General features: G+C 35.0%; 1 protein-coding gene across 12 annotated transcripts in view; it reads right to left on the reverse strand.

The window, feature by feature from the left end:
• The window catches only part of BBS9 (Bardet-Biedl syndrome 9), a 730,525-nt gene that overhangs the window by 637,630 nt on the left and 65,631 nt on the right, over nt 1-27,264 (reverse strand). The window lies entirely within an intron of this gene.

A 27,264-nucleotide genomic window follows, 5' to 3' on the forward strand; every position in this document is an offset into this window, starting at 1 on the left:
TTAACATCACAAATGCACTTGGTATGCTTATATGTAACAACAGATTTAAACATAAAATGCTAAATATTTCATTTTGCAGACAAAACTTGATATAGCTGCTTGGTGAATTCTTTGCTGTAATTTCATTTATTCTTGTCTTATTTCCAAAAAGATTGCTTGCAAAGGTATATAACACTTAAACAAATTATAAAATAAGTAGATAATAGCAGATAAAACCCTGATTCTTCCACTAAATTTACTTAAGAAAATATTTGTTGAAAGCAGTATATTTTAGTATATTAATATACTGCCCCCCCAAAAAAAAGGTAAATAAAATTCAGAAGCCAAACACTAAGTGAAAGTGGAAACCCACAAGGGTAAACAGAGCCCCTGGGGCATTCTCCTAAACCATATACTCTCAGCCTCATTTTTCATGGTCTCAAAATGACATAAGGTAACAGAAAAAAACCTTAGGGCCCACTCTATGCAGGAAATCCAATTGATCCTGTACATATCTTTCTCCTCCCGGTATAAAGCTAAGACCATAAAGGACTCTACCCTTAGTGTAAGGAGAACTTGGAAATAGCACCCCCACAACAACCAAAGAGAGACCAACATAAAATAAAATGCATATCTCAACACATGGAATGAGATGAAGGAAAAAAACTCTCCTGAAAATTCATAAACCACACTCTGATCTTAATGTGGGTTTTCAGACCAAATTTACTCTATACACTTGCCCAAAAAGCCTCAACCTGTGAAGTTGGTATAAAATGATCCTCGGTTAGAGGTACCACCAATCACCTGACAAAAGAAAATTCAAATCTTTGAAGGAACACACCAATCATTCCCATGGATAATGAACATGACCTCATAGGCAAAAATCACAATACAAAAGGGATTAAAGGGAATAAAAGCAAGAGACAGCAAAAATAATAGGGAACAGAATCAGAACTGCCAAGACTTCATTTACTAAGATTATCAACAGAGAATAAAATAAAAATATTGTACTTTTATTATTAAAAATAAAAATATGAACAAAAATATAAACAAAAGACTTTATCAATGTCCAAGCAAATCTTCAAAGGACCAAATAAACTTTTAAAAGTAAAAAAAATAATAATGACATAAATTTAACAAAACACCAAGAATAGTTTCAATTGAAATTAGTCTCTAAATAGCAGTACTTTAGGGAACAAGAAAATACATATCTAAAGAAATGATCTAGAATGCATTAATAAGAAATATAGAAATAGAAAATACAAATGAAGTTAAGTGATATGAACAATAGGGTAAGATGGTCTAACATATATCTAATTGGATTTTTATTAGCAGATAATAGAAAGACTATGAAAGAGACAATATTTAAAGAAATAATAGCTGAAGATTTTCCAGAATTGTTTCAAGGCACCAATCCTAAGACCCAGGTTTAATCCAAATAATTTTTTTTTCCTTTCTATGGGCACACCTGCAGCATATGGAAGTTCCCAGGCTAGGGGCTGAATCAGAGCTGCAGCTGGGGCATATGCCACAGCCATGGCAACACTTGATTTGAGCCGCATCTGCAACCTATGCTACAGCTTGTGGCAATGCCAGATCCTAAACCCACTGAGCAAGGCCAGGGATCAAACCTGCATCCTCTTGGAGACAAGGTTGGTTCCTTAACCCACTGAGCCATAGCAGGAACTCGTAAGCCAAATAAGTTCTAAATAGGATAAGTAAAAATAAATCCTCCTTCAAATACTTGACAGAGAAACTACGGAACACCAAAGGCAAAGAGAATCTCTTAGAGCAATAAAGAAAAGACAGACTAGCAAAAGACTAACAACTAGACTAAAAACTGACTTAACACCAATGGAAGCCAGAATAGATCAGAATATTATCTTTTGTGTAGCAGGAAATATAATGGTCAAACATAACACTATATTTCCAGGCTGCCTCCCATCTCTTCCTCTCTAAAAAATTTTAATGTAATAAAACAAAGATTCCACTCACAATAGCAACAAGGCAATTAAGTTTCTAATACACTGACTCTAACTCAAGTTTCAGGAAGGCTAAATTAAGCCAAATTAAGCAATATATCCTTAAAATAACCCTCATTATCACAGCACATTTTCCTTCATAGCATTTGTGATTTTACACCTTTTTCTATGATTATCTACGTAATGTTTATCTCCCTCTCCAAACTTAATAAGGCCACAGACCTCTATACTTATCACCATTGAAAACATAGTGCTTGACACATAAATGAAAGGAAAAAAGGAAGTGAAGGAAGGATGAAGGGAGGAAAGAAAAGAGACAGGGAAGATCTAATCAACAAATAAACAACTAATATAAATGAAAAGTAAATTTTTTACTAAAAGACATATAAGGACAGCTAAATAAATAATAAGATATATTCCTGGCTGGGAAAGAACAATCAATATATAAACATGTCAGTTATGTACTAAAATAATCTACAGATTTGATGCAATGCCAAACAAAATTCCAGCATGATTTTTTTCATGGAACTCAATAAACTACTTTTTTAAATCTGAAGGTAAATTGAAAAAAAAGCAAGTGGGGTTCCTGTCATGGCTGAGTGGTTAAAGAACCCAACTAGCATCCATGAGGACTCGGGCTCGATCTCTGGCCTCACTCAGCGGGTTAAGGATCCAGCAATGCTGTGGTGTAGGCTGGCGGCTACAGCTCAGATTCGACCCCTAGCCTGGAAACCTCCATATGCGACGGGTGCAGCCCTAGAAAAGACAAAAAAAAAAAGCAAGAATAACTTATAATTATTTCAAAACAAAACCAGTAAAGAATGATTAGCCCTCTTACATATCAAAACATACTGAACATTAATTTCTTTAAGTTATTGGCATTCTTTATAGGTACACTATTTATAGACAAATAAATCAAGGGAAAAGAATAGAGTCTAAGAGCAAATTAATGACTAGATGGGAATTTAGCATATAAGAAAATTAGTATTTCAAATTACAAAAAGAATATTCATAAATGGTGCTTGCACAACAGGATTTAATTTGGTAAAAAGAATTTAAATTAGAGCCCTATTATACATCACATCTAAAAATAAATTCCAGGAGTTCCTGTTGTGGTTCAGCAGGCTAAGGACTTGACCTTGTCTCTGTGAAGATGCAGGTTCAACCCCTGGCCTTACTCAATTTTAGGATGACCATAGTATTTTTAAAAGCAAAATAATAGAAATAATTCTACTAACAATGGTAAATCATATAATTAACTATAATCATTTACGATTACATTGCAATAGAATATTTAATGATTTGGTAAATGCATGTGATATTGTTAAGTGAGGAAAAGACTTTCAATGAGTAAATACAATATGAATCTGGTTTTACGGCACAAAAATGCAGAGCAAAAAAATGAAAAAAAATACATTAGAACAGTCATAATGATTAGTTAGTTCTTCATGGCAAGAGCAGAGATTATTTTATTTTCCTCTCATATAAACCTCATCCAAAGTTTCCTACAATGAATATGTTACTTAATTAAAAAAAAAAAAAAACAGAGGGAACAGGTATCCATCAAACTTCCCACCATTCCTGAAAGTCAGGTCCCATCAATGATTGGCTCTGCCATGTAGTATAAAGATTAATATTCAAGCAAACTTTTTTTACCATACCCACAGTATATGGAAGTTTCCAGGCTGAGAATCGAACACACACCACTACAGAGACATCATATCCTCAACCTGCTGTGCCACAGCAGGAACTCCAAGCAAACATTTTTAAAAATCTTATGTCCAAGGTATAAGTTGAACCTTGGAAAGAAGGCAAATATGCTAGAACATTTTTGGAAAAATGATGACCTAAATTTTAAAACTGTTGATTTATACTCTCATTTCCAGAAACAGACAAAAAGCATCTTTTCCTAAACAATCTATTCTTATTTCCCAAAGTATATAAAACAATGCCCTCTGCACATGAAATCCCTCTATATCCTTAAGAAAGAATGGGGGAGAAAAGAAGAAAAGGAGAGAATAAAGAGAATGTGCATTCACCTCATAAGAAAGTAACTGATATAACTTCCAGAGAAGCCTTGTTCCTACCCACTATAAAATGTCATCTGAGACTGGATTCGGAAGATGTATATATACACAATGGAATACTACTCAGCCATAAAAAAGGATGACATAATGCCATTTGCAGCAACATGGATGGAACTAGAGAATCTCATACTGAGTGAAATGAGCCAGAAAGACAAAGGCAAATACCATATGATATCACTTATAACTGGAATCTAATATCCAGCACAAATGAACATCTCCTCAGAAAAGAAAATCATGGACTTGGAGAAGAGACTTGTGGTTGCCTGATGGGAGGGGGAGGGAGTGGGAGGGATCGGGAGCTTGGGCTTATCAGACACAACCTAGAATAGATTTACAAGGAGATCCTGCTGAATAGCATTGAGAACTATGTCTAGATACTCATGTCACAACAGAAGAAAGGGTGGGGGAAAAAACTGTAACTGCAATGTATACATGTAAGGATAACCTGACCCCCTTGCTGTACAGTGGGAAAAAAAAAAAAAAAAAAATGTCATCTGAGCCATGAAAATGCCCACTTCTATTGATCTTGATCTTCACCAGGACAAAAATTTTAATAAACATTAATTACTGAGTAGACTACCTAAAAAGAGCTGATACAGTTGGAATCTATCAATTTATTTTCACTTAATAAAAAGCCAACAAAAGTCAGAAAACAAGTTATAACATGTTATTTCTCTAGAAGATGATGAAGATTTTAAGGGCCATCAAGAGTGGAGGAACAGTGGCTCTAGTCCATCAACTGCTCATAACAAGATGAGGTTAAAAATTACTCAGCAAAAATATTACACAATGACTTCTATTGCTCAGTATCATATGAGACTGATGTGCGCGGCTCTTGTCGCTCCAGCCACGTGGAAAGATCCTTGAGAAAGGAATAAAAAAAATATTCAAAAAATATTTATTTGAATGAATCTTGTTAGTTTTTCGTTCCTGCTAATTAGCTATGGTTTTTCTTCAGTAGCTTTCTGGAACCATTTCATTACTCAAATGGGCTTTCAGTGAGAAGGTTAATTAAAGTGACTGTTAAAGAATGTACTATGTAAATGTGGTAAACCAGAAAGGAAGAACCTCCTGTGCTCAACTTATTTGATCAAACAGCAAACTTTCCAGAATGTTTAGCCAACTGCCTCTGTTCTTCATCATAAGATCAACAAAGACAGTACTCCTAAGTATAATAAAATGTAAATGATAAAATCAGGAGCTTTGGTCATTGCTCAGGGGGTTAAGAACCCGACTAGCACTCGTGATGATTCAGGTTCAATCCCTGGCCTTGCTCAGTGGGTTAAAGGATCCAGCAATGCCCTGAGCTGTAGTGCAGGTCAAAGAATACAGCTTGGATCTAGCATTGCTGTGGTTGTGGTATAGGGCAGCAACTGCAGCTCTGATTCGACTAGCCCAGGAACTTCAATTTGCCATAGATGCAGCCCTAAAAAAAAGCGTAAATGATAAAATATATGTCACAGTCAGACCAATGGAATCAGAAAAAAGTGATCCAATGAAAACAGAGATTGTCCACAATAATAAATTTTGGAAACAATCTCCACGGCTAAATAAATTATGAGATATCCATATATATATGAATTCCAGGAAGCCCATACAAGAATAAGGTAAGTCTTTATATTTGGACATGGAAAAATATCCATGTAAATGAAATGACCAAGTTCTAGATGAACATATAGTCATCCCACTGATGTAAAACAAAACAAAATATGTTTATAAATGTATTGAACAATGTATGCAGGTGCAAGGTTGTTCACCAAGTTATTTACCTTGAGAGAAGAATAAAATTTCATAGGCAGAAAGGAAATAATAAAGGGGCTTTCAATTTTTACTCTTTTTAAGAATAAGGGAGTTCCCTGGTGGCCTAGCAGTTAAGGATCCAGCATTGTCACTGCTGTGGCTTGAGTCACTGCTGTGGCATAGATTCAGTCTCTAATTCAAGAACTTCCACATGCCACTAGCACAGCCAAATAAATAAATAAATAAAAATTAAAAATAAGGATTATTCATTTTATGTTTTTAATAAATACATAAAGAATTACAGGAGTTCCCACCATGGCTCAGTGGTAACGAATCCAACTAGTATTCATGAGGATGCAGGTTCTATCTCTGGCCTCACTCAGGGGGTTAAGGATCCAGCACTGCTGTGAGCTGTGGCGTAGGTTGCAGACGCAGCTCAGATCTGGTGTTTCTGTGGCTGTGGCTGGCGACTGCAGCTCCAATTTGACTCCTAGCCTGGGAACTTCCGTATGCCATGGGTGCAACCCCCAAAAGACAACAACAACAACAAAAAAAGAATTACAATATGTTCAATAACTTCTAAAAAGAAAAATATTAAAAGTATTAGATATATATCAACAGAAATTAATTATGTACAGCTGACCCTTAAACACAACAGGGGTGAGGGGTGCTGACCCTCCATGCAATCAAAAATCCAAACATAACTTTGTAATCAATCCTCCATATCCATGGTGCCACATGAGTAGATTCAACCAAGAATTGTGTGGCACTATAATACATATTCATTGAAAAAAAATCTAAGCATAAGTAGACTCACGCAGTTCAAATCCATGTTCTTCAACAGTTAACTTATATTTATGCATAAAAAAATTCTATGCCATTACAAATGATGAAGTAGATTTATATCTATTGACATGGAAAGAGGGTCACAATTTCTAGGGCAAAATGGCCAGGAATGAACTGTAGCACCCATTTTGTTTAAAGTATATATGTATATAAAAATGAATATACAGAAGTCAATCAATAACCACAATTAGTCATAAAACTTAACAGCAACCCACTGTGTGAGTGTTCTTTTTTAAACTGTATTCCCTAATCTATAAACAATTAACATAGTAGTAGGGTAATAAGAAAAAATATTCCTTAAAACAGTTTCATTACACAAAAAAGAGCTATAATATATCTGAAGTTCATAAATAAAGAATTGTTAATTAATACAGTTTCTAGTCACACAAACTTAGGTGAAAAATAAAAGAAACTGTTAATATAACCAGAGAAAATAGCCAAGTATTTCAGGTAAAGTCTGTTAATCTGAACTACCCAGATAAACACCTCTACTTTTCTACTTCACTTCCTGTATGTGTACACAACCTCAGTTACTTTGTATATGTCAGTATGCAAATATTTCCGTCTCAGTCATGTGTATAACTTTTTAAGTCCAATCACTTTTGTCAAGGACAAAAAGTTGCCAGTGAAGCCAAGAACTTAATTTAACGTCATTCCAACAGAAGCTGCTGAATTTTAACATACCTTTATAATACCAATAAAACAAGCATTATTAATGAAAGAGAATGCCACAAAACTAACTATTAAAATGAAGACTTTTAACCTTTTTAATGCACAATGGGCAGTCAACAGCTTTTTTAAATCCCGAGGCCCCAAATGCACTCTAAGGTTTATAACAGAAAACTCCACTCCCAAGTTCAAAATTCTCATTGCTCAAAAGTAATAATAAATTCCCCAGTGAAGCAATGGGTTCTGGTTTTAATTAGAAGTAAATGTGCTAAGATTGCCACCTCTTGCTGAAGAAAAAGTCAAGTCCTTCATGACTTACCTCAAGTGGATTTTCAAAAGACCTCAGATCTAAATCTCATCTTAAAGAAAGAGGAAAGGAGAACAGAAAAATATATACTCTCATGTGTAAAGAGAAGAAACGTCACTTCAACTATTCAATACTACCAAATGCAAAATTCTCATTCCCCCAAAAAACAACACATACTCTCTTTGGATCTATGTTCTGAGATAACAGGCAAAATCCCGTAATGGCATTCCTCTAATAAATTAGTAAAATATACTTGTCACATGTCAAATTCAAAACCACAATATATCAGCAGTGACAAATTCAAGGAGGGAAAAAAATGAGATTACATTATAAAACCATGACTTCTACTATTGTCCATTCAAACAAATTTATCTGACGATATAATAAATATTGAAAAACTTCAGTATTTCCCCAAAACTTTATTTTTCTTTATTCCCTTGAGATTGCCATGATGATATTTAAACATTGACGTTTTCAAACCTTTCAATATAGAGTCTGTGTAAACATATATATGTATACACACATACATATACATATACATACACAAATATTCATAACTGTACAGAATTCTGACTCTGCCAATTTCCTCATCTGTAGGATGGGAAAAATACCTACTTTGCAGGCTATTTCAAGAATTAAACAGAAACATGTGAAGGAAACTGGCACAGTACCAGACACATTACCATAACCTGTAGTCCAAAAAAAGTCTGTTTTTCTTAGTCTTGGAAAGACAACATAAATTTCAAAGTTAATAGCCTTTATTAGAAGATATCTCTAAATAAGAAAAAGAAACAACATCTGTAGTTATCTTGTTTTTTCCCTTCTTAAATCAAACACACACTCATCTAAAATATTTTAACAGTGTTTCATGGACTTCATATTTTGGGATGCCAGTTATACACTACAAGTAGCTTTGATTTGGAGAAAAAAAAAAAGAAGATGGTTGGTCTAACAAAAACACAAATTAATATATGAAACACAATGCTGTTCCTCATAGAAAGTTCATACCCTTTAATATTATATAAAATAAGCCATTAGTCAATATATCATCGCTCCAAAAAGAGAAAGCAAAAAGTTATAAATGGAAACTTCCCCCCTCCTAGATAAATTAAATAAGATTCTGAACAGATTATTTGTAATTTATAAAAACGTATTTGTGACCTGGTAACATTTTACTAACTACTTGAAATCAGTCAAAACTGCTATGGTACATTCTAAAAGAAAATAATACAAACAAAAATAAATTAACATTTCAGCATCATCAATAGGCAAGATTCAGATTTTACCTATAAGATTATTTCAGTTTTCCAATGTCTCATTTCTCAATCTCCTCTATTTCTCTAATACACATGGCATGCATCATTCTGGAAAATTTCTAATTGTTAAATTCTGTTAAAACTTTAAGTCAATGAACAAATGCTTCTCATTACAAAATTCAATAACTGTAATAGAATTAACGGATTTAACGTGTAAAGTCCTGAAAGCATTTTCTAAACAGATGAATTGTTAGAGAGTTACTACTTTCTTCAGTTTTGCCTACATGGAAACACATGTTTTTTCAATTATGTAGCAAAGACTAAGGCTTCTGTTCAAACCTAGATTTTATTGTTTATAAAATTAGAAACAGATATAAATATATAGATATATATACACACATTTATAAACATATACACTTAGGCTATATATTATATACATATATAGTTGAAAGGTTTAATGTCTTATATAAGAAAGTATTTACACACGTACGAGGAAATTAATTTTAATCTCTCAAACAGATAATTCATTCATAAACAAACCCTATTTAATCCCACAGATATCCTCATACATGCTATCATAACTATATATACAGTTCAGCTGAAATTAGGCTAGGTAAAAACATTGGTAAGCTCTAGCACCTTTATTTCTGTAAAAAAAAAAAAAATCAAGAACTGTTTACAGTCATTGTTCGCCATTTTAACCCACAAAGGAAGGATTCTATTTTAATCTCATGTCTCTAAGTGTTCACTAAAATCACAAAGCATTTTCATCAATACTTGATTTACAAGTTCATGTGTTTCTGTTTATGGCTAAATTTGAAGATTAAAGGTAATTTAAATTTTCTTAATAAATTTCTGTATTTTTCCAAATTTTCTGCAAATTATATATGGCCTTTACAATTTAAAAATGAAGTGATTTTAAAGCAATTAATTAAAACATTTGAGTATGAAATATAAATCAGAAAGCTTGGTATTGGCAACTCCCTCCAAAAAAATGTGTTGTACCAAAGGACTAAACTATAAATTTATGACTTCTCATGATTTGTTCAAAAGGGACATATATTAAATTCTGATTCAGATCTAATAGTTGTAATAGGAGAAGAAAAGAGGGGTATAAGTCATAACTAAAACACAGTCAGAGTTCCTGTCATGGCTCAGTGGTTAACAAATCCGACTAGGAACCATGAGGTTGCGGGTTCGGTCCCTGGCCTCACTCAGTGGGTTAAGGATCTGGCATTGCTGTTAGCTGTGGTGTAGGTCACAGACGCGGCTCGGATCCTGCATTGCTGTGGCTCTGGCATAGGGAGGCAGCTACAGCTCCAATTAGATCCCTAGCCTGGGAACCTCCATGTGCCATGGGTGTGGCCCTAGACAAAGAAAAAAAAAATGAAAAAACAACCCACAGAATGGGAGAAAATTTTTGCAAACAACTCAACTGACAAAGGTCTAATCTCCAAAACAGACACACAACACATACAACTCAACAACAAAAAACAAACAACCCAATTGAAGAATGGGCAGAAGGCCTAAACAGACATTTAACCAAAGAAGACATACAGATGGCCAGCAGGCACAAGAAAAAAATGCTCAGCATCACTAATTATTAAAGAAAAGCAAATTAAAACTACAATGAGGTACCACCTCACACCAGTCAGAGTGGCCATCATTAACAAGTCCACAAATAACAAATGCTGGAGAGGATGTGGAGAAAAGAGGACCCTCCTACACTGTTGGTGGGAATGTAAATTGGTACAACCACTATGGAAAACAGTATGGAAATACCACAGAAAACTAAATATAGAACTACATATGACCCAACAACCCCACTTCTGGGCATATATCCCAAGAAAAATTTCATTGAAAAAGATACATGTAACTATATGCTCATCACAGCACTATTCAAAACAGCCAAGACATGGAAATAACCTAAATGCCCATCGACAGATGGATTAGAAAGATGTGGTACATATACACAATGGAATACTACTCAGCCATAAAAAAGGACAAAATAATGCCATTTGCAGCAACATGGATGGAACTGGAGACTCTCATACTGAGTAAAGTAAGTAAAAAGAGAAAGACAAATACCATATGATACCACTAATGTGTGGAGTCTAAAATATGGCACAAATGATCTATTGATAAAAAGATCATGGACATGGAGGACAGACTTATGTTTGCTGGGGGAGGGAGAAGGAGTGGGATGGATTGCGGAATCTGGGGTCATTAGATGAAAACTCTTGCATTTGGAGTGGATGCAAATGTAGGCCTAAAAAAATTAAAAGAATAAAAATCATATATATACATATATATATACACACATATATATATACACATATGTGTGTGTGTGTGTATATATATATATATATATATATATAACATTCCTAGCTCTATCCACCAAAACAAACCAGAAGCAATAACCAACCAGAAGCAATGACCACCACTAGCACCCAGATTGTGATATTCAAAAGCCATTTCCCAGCAAAAAAAAAAAAAAAAAAAAAAAAGAAATATGCTCCTTTAAAAAATGACTTATTCCAGTTCTAGAAGGGGAAATACACAAGATCTGTCTGGAACATCTCATAACAAAAGCAAGAAAGCTGACAAGGTCTACTGGAGCTATGTCGAAAGGCTTGGGAGCATCAACTTGAAAAAGTTCCTTTGCCAAAGATGGTATGGTATGATTTTTAGCATTAATAAAAATAACAACTTCAATATATTAAAATGCATCAAATATTTAAATCAATGAGTTCATAATAATATGCAAATAACAAAAACTACAACTCATTTTTCACCTTTGGAGGATTCTAGGGAACCAATTCTGTGTTAGAAAACTAAGAGAGAACTAAGAATTTATCCTACCTTTTCTATATGAAATTTATCTCTGGATAACCAAAGAGTTCATAATGTATTAAAGAGTTATTCTTTTAGGTGTTTTTCTATAATACATAATAAAGAAATGACAAAATCAGAATGTAACCATTTTGCATCTCTAAAAAAACAATGATCTAGGCAATGACCATCGATAGCTACTGACAACACAGAAACCCTGGCATCATGTACCTCCTTACAGAAGTACACATCACCAGCTGTGAAGTTGTCTTGCAAAAAAATCAAACCCGAATCTGATAAAGCTTCTAGATCTAACTACAAATTTACAAATTTAAAGGACAGAGAAACACACCAAGACACCATAGGGATGCAATGAGCAAAATTTAGAGTAAGAATTAATAAGACCAACAATTCAACCTGTTCAACAAATAAGTTACAAAGAGGGGAAGGAGGGAAGAGAGAAGAGAAGGGGAACCTAATTTTAATCTATTAATATATTTTAATAGAATAAAAAGCCAAAAAAAACTTGGTATAGTAGCACACTATTTTGCCACTGTACTCTCAAGCTAAGACTAACTGAAATGTGCACTGTAAGAATGTTTTTAAAAACTTGAAATGAACTTATGGCTTTCATAATATCATTTGCAATCACAGTCATAAATACAACAGGGAGATAGAATAGTTAAGAACTTGGTCTACAGGTCAGACCCACCCAGGTCCAAACCTCAGCTCTGCACTTAATAGCTGTGTAAACTCAAGCAAGAATTTTTATTTTATAAGCATTATTTTCCTCCTCTATAGATGAATTTTTAACACACTGACCTGACAAGATGGTTTTGGTAATTAAATAAGATATTATATACAAAGAATTTAGCACAGAATCACTCAAAAATATGCCATATAAATGTGGCTATTGTCATAAATAATAAATGTCTCTCATTAGAATTTCAGAAATGCAAATCTAAAAAAATCACAAAATCCCTATTCAAAAGTAAATACGATACTCACAACATTTAAACACACTAAGACCCATTTAGGAAACATCAAGAAAGGGGTAAAACTAATTTTAAATATGTTTCAGTCAACTTTAAATCTATGTTAATAGATAAGGGCAAACATTTATCGACTATTAAGAGGTTAGAAAATCAAATTGATCATTTTTCCTACTTGGTTTACTACAAAGTGGCACTAGCCTTTGGACCAGTAGCCATCTGCAAAATCTGTAAACAACACTTCAGTTTTTAGGATTCTAAACAAACATAAGTTATGTGAGGCATCATAGATGAAAAGAAAACAGAAGTTCTTGATCTCAAGGAACTAGTAGTCTCGTGAAAGAGACAAATAAAAAAAATACTAAGAAAGTGTGGTTAAGTGTTATGACAGAAGCACACAAAGGGACTTATAGTTTTACATAAAAGGCTGGAGATGAGAGGGGAGGTAGGTGTAATAGGTTTCAAAATCCTCCCACCAAAAAAGTGAAGCCTGAATTAAATTTTGAAGGAATAGGAGTTGGCTAAATGAAAAGCTGAGGAAAAGTTTATTTCATTGTGAAGGCAGAAGCATGAAAAAGTATTGTTTCGAAGGTCAGATCAGAGAGTTAAGCAGCCCAGAAATTTACATAAGCCCTGTTATTCTTCTTACAAGTGATGGAAGCCATGAGGAAATTTAAGCAAGTCAAAGACCTGATCAGATTTGTGCTTTGAAAAATGATTCTAAAGAAGCAGAATGGAGAATGGAACAAGAAACAGGGAGCCTAGGTAGCAAGATAAAAGGCATATAGATCAGTAAGGAGGCTCTTTCAGCAATGTAGATTAAGAAACAGAGGAAACCCAAATTAAGGCAATGATGGTACTGATGATAATGAAGCATCTCATTCCTCCATTTTCAATTTCTTCTTAGGAAGCCCCACAAAACAGCACAGAAATCAAGGCCAATGACCTTAAATCCTTCAGTTCATAGAGTAATAAAGATGTCACCCAGTTCCACCATTATGGTAGCCTAGAAACTATCCTCCAAACTTTTTCTTAAATTCAACCACAAACCAATTTGATGCCTTGGTTACAAGAGAAAGAAAAAAAATTTTTAATGCAGGACCCCACGTAATCTCTATTATTCCTATCAACAAATAGTCATGTGCATTAGTCTTTGAGTTCTTAAACAGAAACATGCACATACACACACATGCACACATACGCATGCACAATATGAAATTTTTTAAAGTTTCAATTTTCAATAGAGCTCATGCGACATAGATTAAGAGGCTAAAATTATATTCAAATGCATCATAGCATCTGCTATTGCTAATTACACATTGGCTTCCTTTCATTCACAGAGATGGCTTGATTTCATTCTACATAAACTGCAGTATTTTCTTCTTAGGGTTAAAATTCCTATAATGTATTTAATCTTTAACCAAGAATATATATATATATTTAAATATATATAATATTATTTATTTACCACACACATAGATAACAGGTATAAATATATGGCTATTTTTATTCCCATTATCTCTAAGTTCCTCAAATGTAAACAATTCCCTTTTCAAAATAATTTCCTTAATTAAAAATCAAACACAAATTGCATGTCCAAATCAAAATTTGCCACATACCTCAATGAAGAACAGCAATTCTGGCAAGTTTTGTAAGGTAGTTTTTAAAAATGTTAAGAGGTTATAAGCAATTAAAAATTACTCTAGTATACGAATAGTACAAAACCTTTATCTTTAGTTACATGAATTTCCTGAAGCACTCTAGATTTATTCCAAAATTACAATCCTCTACAATTTTTTGTAAAAACAAACTAGGTAATTTAAAAGCAAGAAGAATTATTTGATCAAACACATAACATCCTAGAGTAGAAAGTAGTTTCCCCTGATTTTTCTTCCTTCTTGTTAAAATGAAAAAACCAAAAAGAAGACATTTTAATTCCAAATGGAGCTATTTTAAAATAAATGCTTTTTGCATGGCATTCACTATACTTGGTGATTTAAATCTTATACATATTTTTAAATCAAAATATAATTAGCATATTACTTCCTTCCAGATATTAATTACTTGCTTATTGCTCAGACTGGGCAATATACTAGAGATTAAAAATAAGAAAAAAAGACAAAAATAAGAATAAAATATAATCCTTAATTTCAAGAAACAAATACTGGAATCAACAAATACTAAAACTAATCAGCACACCATAACTTAATACATGCAATAGTACAAGGTAAGTTATAAACAAACTCTGTAGAAATAGAAAAGAAGGAATAACCAAAGCAGCAGGCCAGACCAGGAGAACTTAACAGAGAAAGTGACACCAGCAGGGGTGGGGCTCCAGGTAGGCTCTGGCTGCTGTTGAAGAGCCATGAGTTAGTAACTCTCCATAAGGAAAGGAGAAATTACATGTGCAAAAAGCACTGCTAAACTTATAAAAAGAGGCTATAGATTTTTTTCTTACACTTTAGAAAAGGTACATGGCTTTAATTCTATCGTTTTACAACAAATTTCTTGCTCTAAATCAAAACCGTAAAACATGATTCCTTTCCCCTTAAGCCTAGCCGAGTGAAAGTTTACAACTTGCATTTTAAAGATGAGCTTGGAATGATTGGTTTTATTGTTATTACTCCATGTTAATTTCAGAATTAAGAAGGACATCAGCATTTGTTTAGTACTAGGTGGTATAAGATTAAGTGTAAACTGTGGAGTTTCCACTGTGGCTCAGAAGTAATAAACCCAACCAGTATCCATGGGGATGTGGGTTCAATCCCTGGCCTTGTCCAGTGGGTTAAGGATCCGGTGTTGCTGTGAGCTGTGTTGCAGGTCTCAGACATTGCTCGGATCCTACATTACTATGGCTATGGTGAGGCTAGTAGCTATAGTTCCGATTCGACCCCTAGCCCGGGAATTTCTCATATGCTGCAGGTGCAGCCACAAAAAGAAAGAAAGAGCTTCTCACATTTGCCAAAAGAGGAAAGTTAGTCAAAAAAGTATCAGTGGCATCCTCTCTGATTATCCCTCAACATGGAAATATGCTTTAAGATTTTTATTTTTTCCATTATAGTTGATTTACAGTGTTCTATCAATTTCTACTGTACAGCAAGGGACTCAAAAAGAATATATATATTCTTTTTTCCTCACATTATCCTCCATCATGTTCCATCACAAGTGACTAGATATAGTTCCCTGTGCTATAGGGCAGGATCTCATTGCTTATCCACTCCAAATGCAATAGTTTGCATCTACTAACCCCAAACTCCCAATCCATCCCACTCCTCTCCCCTTCCCTTAGCAACCACAAGTCTGTTCTTTAAATCCATGAGCTTCTTTTCTGTGCAAAGGTTTATCTGTGCCATATATTAGATTCCAGATGTATGATATCATATGGTGTTTGTCTTTCTCTTTCTGACTTACTTCACTCAGTATGAGAGTCTCCAGTTTCATCCATGTTGCTGCAAATAGCATTATTTTGTTCTTTTTATGGCTGAGTAGTATTCCATTGTGTACATATACCACATCTTCTTAATCCATTCATCTGCTGATGGACATTTAAGTTGTTTCCTTGTCTTGGCTATTATGAATAGTGCTACAATGAACATATGAGTGCATGTATCTTATTCAATGAAAGTTTTGTCTTTTTTTAAATTTTCTTTTTAAGGCCACACCTGCAGAACACAGAAATTCCCAGGCTAGGGGGTCTAATCAGAGCTGCAGCTGCCAGCCTACACAACAGACATAGCAACTGGTATCCAAGCCACATCTGCAGCCTACATGGCAGCCTGTGGAACACCAAATCCTTAACTCACTGAGCAAGGCCAGGGGTGGAACCCACATCCCTATGGACACTCTGTCAGGTTCTTAACCCACTGAACCACAACAGGAACTCCAGAAATATGCCCCTTTTTAAACTATGTCATGATATCTAACCTGCAAACTCTTTTCATTTGAAGATATATTGCTCCCAACTGTGAAGCTATGTAAGCACGAAATGTGCACAGTGCCACTTATGAGCTATATGCTCTTGACGAAATTCTTTAAGCCCTAGTTTCCTCATTTGTAAAATAAACTACAGTTGCGTGACTCCAGCAAAATGCCTGCCACATAGTAAGCACTCAATAAATGCTGTTGTGAGGCCTTCAACTGATATAAGTGATTACATGAGGTCTGTCAATAACTAGAAAAGTACTTGGCACAACTCAGCATGTAATTCATGTTGGTTTCTTACATTGGTTTCTTTTCTCTCTTAGGGATGCAACACTAGCATTTATTTGTAACTCTATCAGAACCTAGGAAAGAGCTTCGCAAAAGAAGCCTATAGTAAATCCAACTACCTAAAAAGGCTTGTGTAGCTACTTCTGAATACTCAACAATCCCTCAAGGCTTCATGTGGTCATAAGCTCTGGCTTCACCAGTTACTGCACACTATAAAAATACCCTGAATTTATAAAAATGGGCATTCATACCATGAGCTTAAGCCACTCCTAAATAACAGTTCATTACTAACAATGACAGGATCAGATAAATATATAACCATATTTTGAGGGAAACACAAGGCTAAAAGAGTATTTGTTTTATACTGACAAAGTTAGTCAATAGCAAAACAAGGGCAAGAACTCAGAAATTTTTGTTTCGAATTGAGAGTTTTTTCCAGCCCAAACTACATTTCCTCAAAGGACAAAAGCACATTGATTCACATCAGTTTTCCAAGTCTTCACTCAATAAGTATGAAATCTATATACAGCTGTGAAAAAACATTTGTAAAAGGAACAATGCCAAAATTTTTCTTTATTATGCTATACAATGCATCCTTCTCTGTAATATGAGACTGATTGTAAACCTTTTTGCTTTTTTAAGGAGCTTGGCTTATTATGTTAAACCTACTACAAATAGAATAAATTAAAATTGTACACAAATTTTAATGCTTTCATCTGATGAGCTTTTTATGGTTCATCTTGTTTCCTCTGACCATTTGCCTTTAATGTGCAACCAGTGAATAGTGCTTTTTTATGTTTCGCATTTTAAAATCCAGTCTTGCAAAAACTCAGCCAGAAATGTCCGTTTCAAAAATCTTACTCCAGCCAGTTGGCTTTGTCAGTGACATATGTGCAAAGTGAGAATGTAACCCATAGTGATTTTCTGCAGGTCAGATGGAATCACTTAGCGTACTCAACATGGTTTCCAGTTCCTGCCTCAAGAGGAAAGTCCTTCAGCTAGCAAGTGTTTCCTTTAAACTTCAGACCAGCTACTGTTATTTGAACACAAGTGTTATCTTGGCACGGTTGGAATACATGTGCAGTCTGAGAATTATGTTATTTTGTATGAAAATATGAAAATTGAGAATATAGTTGCATCATAAACACTGTATGGATTCAATATAAAATTTAAGTAACCAATGGGAGGTGTGTGGGAGCTAAAATTTTTGAATTTTAGTCATTGCCTCTGTTTTCAAAGTCTCTTTAAGCCCAAAACATTTCACAGATATAATAGTTCATGTAAGCAAAAATGCTAAGTAACAAAAAAAAAGCATCTTTAGTATTAAAAAATTAGGAACTACAAATAATATTAAGAATGCCCTTTTCTGTCACAAAACAAATGACTATTAATACAGAGCCTTTTTTAGTAAAAACTATCATACATCTATGTATGAGAAATTTTCAGTTATTAAAAATGAATGGTCAAATTTCACCAAATATAATCCTTGTTTGCCAAAGGTTGCATTTTTTAGTTTGTTAACCTATTTTTCTTTTTCTTTTTTGGCCATCTGGCAGTATATGGAGTTCCCAGTCCAGGGAATCAGATCTGAGCCACAGTTGCAACCTCACACTGCAGCTGCGGCAACACCAGATCCTTAACCCACTATGCCAGGCTGGGGATTTCTTTGGTAAAAAGAAAAAATGAAATTCAACCTGTTTTTTTGCAAAGGTAGGACTGAGACAGGTTTGGGCACCAAAAATTGTGACAGCCATCAAAAAAGAGCTTATGCTACCAGTGGAAGAACCAGTCTATTTTTTTTTTTGTCTTTTGTCTTTTTGTTGTTGTTGTTGTTGCTATTTCTTGGGCCGCTCCCGCGGCATATGGAGGTTCCCAGGCTAGGGGTCCAATCGGAGCTGTAGCCACCGGCCTATGCCAGAGCCACAGCAACTCAGGATCCGAGCCGTGTCTGCAACCTATACCACAGCTCACGGCAACGCCGGATCGTTAACCCACTGAGCAAGGGCAGGGACCGAACCCGCAACCTCATGGTTCCTAGTCGGATTCGTTAACCACTGCGCCACGACGGGAACTCCAGAACCAGTCTATTTTTAATGGAGGTATTTAGAAAGGGGTTATTCTTATTCTTATTAAAAGCAGTAGTGTAGATATCATTATACCAGTCAAAAGAACAGCATGTACATTATAACAATGCATATTTATTTAACAAGAACACAGAATGCCTAGTAGCCTAGCGTCAGAACTATGTGCTGCCTTGTAAGGGATCAGAGTTCAATGATATTAAGGAAAAGTTTTGATCCTCAAATAGTCAAGAATGAGGAAATTAATAACAATGAATTACAGATGGTAATAACAACCCTTTCAGAAAAATAACAGCCCTCTCTCTTACACAGGGAAGCAACTCTTCCCTGTCTAATGCAGAATCAGCATTCGGATCTTCCCTTTTATGTTAGTTTCCTAAATGATAAACTTTTTCTAAGAAGAAAACTCAAGAAAAAAAAGAGACAGGATATAAATCAAAAAGAATATATATATTCCAATGATAAAATGATTCCAGAGCTTCTTTTCTCAACAAGCTTCTATTGGTGCTGTTGGTTCATCATGTCGGCTCCAACAAATGTGAGAAAAATATGCACAGTTAATTCCTCTTATGAAATAGGGGAGTGAGAGGATGAAGCAAATTGGAGCACTTTGGGCCACTTATTTGAGAAGACGGACATATGAATATAAGACCATGGATTCAGTCAGTAATAAATGCATTCTGAACTGTTTTCTGGTCATGAGAATAAGTTTCTAGGGAACCAACCATATGGCCTTTTACTTAATCTGCAAATGGCAAAAATGGACAAAGAAACTGGACAGTTGTAGCTGATTAGCCAATGATGGGTTCAAACCTACTTGAATTGGGTACCATCACCTCTTAAAGTAAATTTATTCCCATCTACAAAGCATCTCTACCATTCTGCCATCCCTTAGAATTTGCAAAAATATAAGCAGATGAAATGTTAGAGGAAGACAATAAAGCAGAGAGAAAAGAAAAGGCTAGGGGAAGCCACAGAATAGGAAAATAAGGTGGAAAAACTGAATTAGCAAATACATAATTTTAAAATCTGTTAAATTGTCTATCATTGCTATATAAAATATTTAATGGTATATAAGGCTTTCTTCTTTATAAATTTTAGTTGCATAATACACACAATTCTAATATAATGCTAATTTTTAAAGAAAAATTGAAATGTAATAGATAATACTAAATAGTAAAGATGAAAGCCATACAAAATGGGATAAAGTATAGAATAAATTTCCTATTTGTCTCAGCATATTTTCCATTCCACTTCTCCAAAGGGAGTCGCTTAATATGTTTAAGATCCATGATATAATAATCTGTGTGAATGTAATTGTGTTTAAGTATATGTATTTTATTTTGTAAAAAAAAAAAATTTAAAGAACAGGCATTCTTCCTAAACCATGCAAACCAATCACTAGATATTATTGAACATGAAAAGAAAATTGTATACAGTGATGAATATATTTGCTTTGGAATTAGTTAACTAGCTAGTTACCTACAATTATAAAAGAGCTATGAAGATACAGCTGAAGGGTAAGATTTAAAATGTTCTTTAATTACTGTATGATAGATAGTTTCTTACTACTATGCACTCAGAATTGTCAATTCAAACTGTTTCCAATTTGAATTTTTTCCTAATTAGTTTCTAACAAGATTTGCTTCATTAATGGAGTTTTTATTATTGTTGTAATTAAAAATAATTATGGAATATGTGCACACTCCTCAAATAAAAAATAAAAAATTTAAAAAATTGTCTATCATTAATGCAACTTCAAAAAAAACTATCTTTCTAAATGCATGCAAAATTGCTTGGAGAGGAATGTGATTTATCAAACTGATTAAAGAACAGAAATTTTGCTTCATAACTGAATTTCCTCATATGAAAAATGGGTTAAGTATCACCTATTTCTTGTAGGTACTTATTTCTTAAGATATTTATAAGCGGTATTGCAAAGCACCTAGCACAATATCTGAAACAAACTATTCAATAAATGAAAGATGTTTTTAAGCATGTCAAAGTTAAAAATAAATGATAAAAGATGTTTATGAAGTCTATGAAATCTAACTAATATTTGTGTATTCTTGGTCAGTATATCATATATTTTCTTTTTGTGTGTGTTTCTTTTTAGAGCCACACCCATGGCAAATGGAAGTTCCCAGGCTAGGTTCAAATCGGAGCTGCAGCTGCCAGCCTATGCCACAGTCACAGCCACAGCGATGCCAGATCTGAGCTGCATCTGTGACCTACACCACAGCTCACACCAACGCCAAATCCTTAACCCACTGAGTGAGGCCAGGGATTGAACCTGCATCCTCATGGATGCTAGTCAGATTCGTTTCCACTGAGCCATGAAGAGAACTCCCATATATCTTCATTTTAATTAAATAAAGTAGGTTGCTTCTTAGAAGGAAATTAACTGAGAAAGTTAATCTAATACTCAGAGATAAATATTATCTTTCATTATTGCCAAGCTATGTAATACTTATAATATTTGTGCTTATCAAAATGTTGGCTCAAAACCATCTTTGAAGTCATAGAAGTTTATCATATGACATTTAAAGGTCTGAGGTGCTATACTTAGGCATTTACTCTTCTTCTTAAACTTGGTCTATTTTTAACCATTTTAAATTATAAAACTAATAGGATTGAATAGTCAGAAGAGTAGCAAATAAAAAGTTAAAGTCTCCTTCCTTCCTGAATTCAGCAAAGTACAACCAGGAAACAATTCTTTTTTCATCATTGTCCATTTACAGCTATTCTGTGAAATCATTCTTCTCTGCTCCTGGATAACATCTAAGGCAGATCTTATAGCCTTTCCATTCTCTCTTAGGAAACCATGAATAATCTCATTTTCCAAGTATTAAGAAGTCTAGACTCTTTTGGAGTCCAGCTAAAATGGAATAACTAGCCCTCCTACTATAAGCAACCATGAACTGGACAAAATATATCAGGCTACCATCAGCAAGCATTTAACAATGGGCAGTACAGCCTATGATAACCAAGAGAAGGGGACTATGTGAGGTAAGACCCCCATCTGCCCAAGCTCTGTCAAGAGATAATGTCCATCTGCAGCACAACAAGCTTGAGTTTAAGCAAAGCGCAGTGGCCCCACTAAGCTGAGATGGCAAATATCAAAGTTGGGGGCAGCTATGGAATCTGAAATCTGGAGCAAGGCACCAAAGAAAGCCTTGCAGTGGGAAAAGCAGAAGGCTGTGAGACAGTTCCCTGAAAGTCCCTGATTGAGTACCAAGCTGAGCATACACATGGATAGACTGCAAGATTTATCAAAGGATAACTGCTAGAAGGGTGAGAATGGAACAGATACCAGAGGTCAGGCAATGCTAGAGGATGTTAAAGGTCTGACCCAGCTTATATGGACAGACCTCATTAATACCTTGTAAATACCCTAAGAAAGGCTGCTCCCTTAAGAGTAAAGACTAGGCCCCAGAATAAGGTCTGCTCTAGACACACCTAACAAAGTCTAAAACCAAGCCCTTACAACCTCTACAGCTTATAAAATATGTGGCTTTACTTGAATTTCCCTGAGGCCTAATGATGTTGACAACTTTTCATGTCTTTTTTGGGCCATTTGCATATATTTTTTGAGATATGGTTCTTCAAATATTTTCCATTCTTTTATTATTTGTTTGGGGTTTTTTTGTTTTGTTTTGTTTTGTTTTGTTTTGTTTTGTTTTTGTCTTGCAGCATATAGAAGTTCCCAGGCTAGGGGTTGAATCAGAGCTATAGCTGCTGGCCTACACCACAGCCACAGCACCACAGGATCCAAGCCACGTCTGTGACCACAGCTCATGGCAATGCCGGATCCTTAACCACTGAGTGAGGCCAGGGATCAAACCTGCATCCTCATGGATGCTAGTCAGGTTTGTTTCCGCGGAGCCACAATGAGAACTCCCTGTCCAGTCCATTCTTTTAAATAAGCCCGTTTATCTTCTTATAGAGTTATAAGATTTCATTATATATTATGACTACAACTAATCTGTCAGCTATAAACATTGTGAATATTTTCTCTCAGTCTAAGGCCTGCCTTTTCATATTCTTAACAGCTGTCTTTTAAAGATTAGGAGATTTTAATTTGGGTGCAATGTAGTTTATCATTTTCTTTCTTTTATGATTGGAGTAGGTAAAGAAAGCTTTACCTACTCCAAGGTCATGGGGTTAGTAAATGCAAACTATTATATTTAGAATGGATAAGCAATGAAGTCCTACTGTATAGCACAGGGAACGATATCCGGTCTCTTAGGATACTCCATGATGGAAGATAATATATAAGAAAGGGAATGAATATGTATATGTGTGACAGGGTTACTTTGCTATACAGCAGAAACTGGCAAACTGGTAAATCAAGTGTATATTAATTTTTTTCTCTTAATTTTTCTTCTACAAGTTCTATAGTTTTAGCCTTTAAATTTCAGTCTATGATCCATTTCATGCTAAATTTATGGTTTTTCTTCCTTTTCTTATATTGACTTATTTTCTTTTGTGTGTGTGTGTGTGTGTGTGTGTGTGTGTGTGTGTGTGTGTGTCTTTTTGCTATTTCTTGGGCCGCTCCCGCGGCATATGGAGGTTCCCAGGCTAGGGGTCGAATCAGAGCTGTAGCCGCCGGCCTACACCAGAGCCACAGCAACGTGGGATCCGAGCCGTGTCTGCAACCTACACAACAGCTCACAGCAACGCCGGATCGTTAACCCACTGAGCAAGGGCAGGGACCGAACCCGCAACCTCATGGTTCCTAGTCGGATTCGTTAACCACTGCGCCACGACGGGAACTCCTATTTTCTTTTTTAATATAACGGTTTTTTTTCCATTATAGCTGGTTTGCAGTGTTCTGTCAATTTTCTACTGTACAGCATGGTGACCCAGTCACACATACATATATACATTCTTTTTTCTCACATTATTATGCTCCATCCTAAGTGACTAGATATAGTTTCCAGCGCTATTCAGCAGGATCTCATTGCTTATCCATTCCAAAGGCAATAGTTTGCATCTATTAACCCCAAGCATTCCATCCATCCCACTCCCTCCTTCCCCTTGGCAACTACAAGTCTATTCTCCAATTCCATGAGTTTCTTTTCTGTGGAAAGGTTCATTTGTGCCATATATTAGATTTCAGATATAAGTGATATCATATGGTATTTGTCTTTCTCTTTCTGACTTACTTCACTCAATATGAGAGTCTCTAGTTCCATCCATGATGCTGCAAATGGCATCATTTTCTTCTTTTTCATGGCTGAGTAGTATTCCATCGTGTATATATACACCACATCTTCCTAATCCAACCATCTGTCAATGGATATTTGGGTTGTTTCCATGTCTTGGCTATTGTGAGTAGTGCTGCAATGAACATGCAGGTGTATGTGTCTTTTTTGAGGAGAGTTTTGTCCAGATATATGCCCAAGAGTGGGATTGCTGGGTCATATGGTAGTTCTATGTATAGTTTTCTAAGGTGCCTCCATATTGTTCTCCATAGTGGTTGTACCAGCTTACATTCCCACCAAGAGTGCAAGAGGGTTCCCTTTTCTCCACAACCCCTCCAGCATTTGTTATTTGTGGACTTATTAATGATAGCCATTCTGACTGGTATGAGGTGGTACCTCATATTAGTTTTGATTTGCATTTCTCTAATAATCAGGGATGCTGAGCATTTTTTCATGTGCTTGTTGGCCATCTGTATATCTTTCCTGGAGAAATGTCTATTCAGGTCTTTTGCCCATTTTCCATTTGGGTATATTAACTTATTTTCAACTGTTGAATCAATCTGGTATTCTTAGGATAAATTCCAATTGGTCATGATAGGTTATCTACTTTGTATATTGTTAGATTCTACTTGCTTATATTACTTTATTATATTCCATATGTGGTAATGAGGGATACTGACTGTAATTCTCCATTTTTGTAATATCTTTGTCAGCTTTAATATCAAAGCTATATATGCCTTATGAAATGGAAGTGTTTTTCCTCATCTATTTTTGGAAAAAGTTTGTATAATATTATTTTTTCTTGAAAATTTAATATATTTCATCTGTGAAACTATACATGCTGGAAGTTTTCTTTGTGGAAAAGTTTTTTATTATGAATTCAAATTTTAATAGATAAAGGGCTATTCAGACTCTCTATTTCTTCTTGCGTCTTTGATGGTGTTAAGTTGTTGTTTTCAAGCCACTTATTTATTTCATCTAAGTAACTGAATTACTGGTATAAAGTTGTTCATAGTATTCCTTTTTGGTCCTTTTACTATCTCCAGGATCTGAAAGAGTCTTTAAAAAAAAAACAGAGTTTCTGGATTTAAGGAATAATGACAGTCACCTAATTCCAAAATACTCCCTCCCCAGAAAAAATTTTAAAATAAAAATAAATAAAAATAAAAATATTCCTCCAGTTCCCCCAAAATGTATTATATAGGGATGTTTATCAAAATTTGTAATGGCAATAAAACTAGACCATGAAAGTCCATCAGTAAGATGAGTTCCCATTGTGGCACAGTGGAAACAAATCTGACTAGTATCCATGAGGATGTGGATTCAATCGCTGGTCTCGGTCAGTGGGTTAAAGGATCTGGCATTGCCATGAGCTGTGGTGTAGGTTCCAGACGTAGTTCGGCTCCCACATTGCTGTAGCTGTGGTGTAGGTTGGCAGCTGTAGTTCCAACTGGACTCATAGTCTGGGAAATTCCATATGCCATAGTGGCCCTAAAAGAAAAAGAAAGAATGGGTAGATTATAAATTTATACAATGAATAGTGAGCAGCCATATTAAGGATTAGTTTAATCTGTATGTACTGATGTGGAATGATATCCAAATATGTTGTTGAGTGGAAAAATATGCATTGTGTCTCACCATTTCCATGAAAACAAAAATTGGGAGTAAGTATACAATCTAGAATGAGAAGTAGAGTTGGGTTGGGAGCGAATTTTTGCTTTTTGGTTTTTTTATGAGCTTTTGACTGTGACTTTTTAAAATAATGAGTACATATTGTTTTCATGATGGGTGAATAAAAACAAAAATACAGGCCCATTAAAAAAAAAAAAACCCTCCCTTACTGTTCTGAAAATAAATAAATAAAACCACACTGCACCCATAACTTTTGCATTACTATAAGATGGAGTACTGTAACCTCCACCATGTGTAAAGGGGGCAAAAAGAAAATTCCAACTACTTCCACCATCAGATCATTGCTACTACTAAAAACCCGAGGCTACAGAGAATGGGTAAAGGAAGGCTTTCATATGATTCTATGAAAAGAAACTGGAGTTCCCTTGTGGTGCAATGGGTTAAGCATCTGGCATTGTCACTGCAGTGACTCGGATCACTGCTATAGTGCAGGTTCAATTCCTGGCCCAGGAACTTCCACATGCAGCAAGCACAGCCGAAAAGGGGGCGGGGGGGGTAAGACTCAATTAAAAGGAACAGAGGAAAGCAGAGATTTTAGAGAAAGCACAGAGAAAATCAGGAATACGTGAAACAATAAATGCAAAAATAATTAACATGGGATGGGACCTAGGAGTTCATGGTTCTGGCTACAGGGAAGGAGACTGAAAGTGTGCAGGATTGGAAGTGGCAGCCTTAGAAAAGTATTTGATTCTGGGTATGAAGTTACTAGAAAGATAGAGACAGAGGTTTCTTTATTACAGTGATATGGTCAGAAGCAATTATGAAACTACTTCAGATGTATTACAGGAATGAGCAAATGCCAGGGAATCACTTTAGAAGAAGGGACATATAAATATGGAAGGGTAAGGCAAGAAAGAATCATGAAAGGATGGGCTGAAACTGGAAATAATGGTGTGATCCTGCAATATCTAAATGTTTATGTATGAGTTTATGTGTGTTTTCATGCATATATACATGTTTAAGTGCATGTTTATATGTTTGAATGTACACGATTACATATATTTGTACAAGTGTGTACGTATTTGCACACGTACATTTCTCCTAGCTTGCCCTCTGAAAGAGCCTAAAAAGCAGAGACACCACATAACACAAGCACATCCAGCACTTAGATCTTAATCTCTAATACCATTTCCCACTAAGAGGAACAAGTGCTCCTCAGAGAAATAGCTTGTTCTATGGCTGGAGCAGGATAGGTGTAAGATTATCCTGAAACATCTTGCTATGCTACAAAGTAAAAAAGTGCTTGGGGGCATGGAAAAGGCATGTCACGAGAACATGGGAGCCAGCTTAAAGAGGTTTCCCCAGGCAAAATCTGGGATAATTTAAGCACCAAAATTATTAAGTTCAGTATTAAATTATAAACTGTTAGGAAAAGAGAAATTCAT

This window comes from Sus scrofa, chromosome 18 (genome assembly GCF_000003025.6).
Source record: "Sus scrofa isolate TJ Tabasco breed Duroc chromosome 18, Sscrofa11.1, whole genome shotgun sequence".
Taxonomy (NCBI): domain Eukaryota; kingdom Metazoa; phylum Chordata; class Mammalia; order Artiodactyla; family Suidae; genus Sus; species Sus scrofa.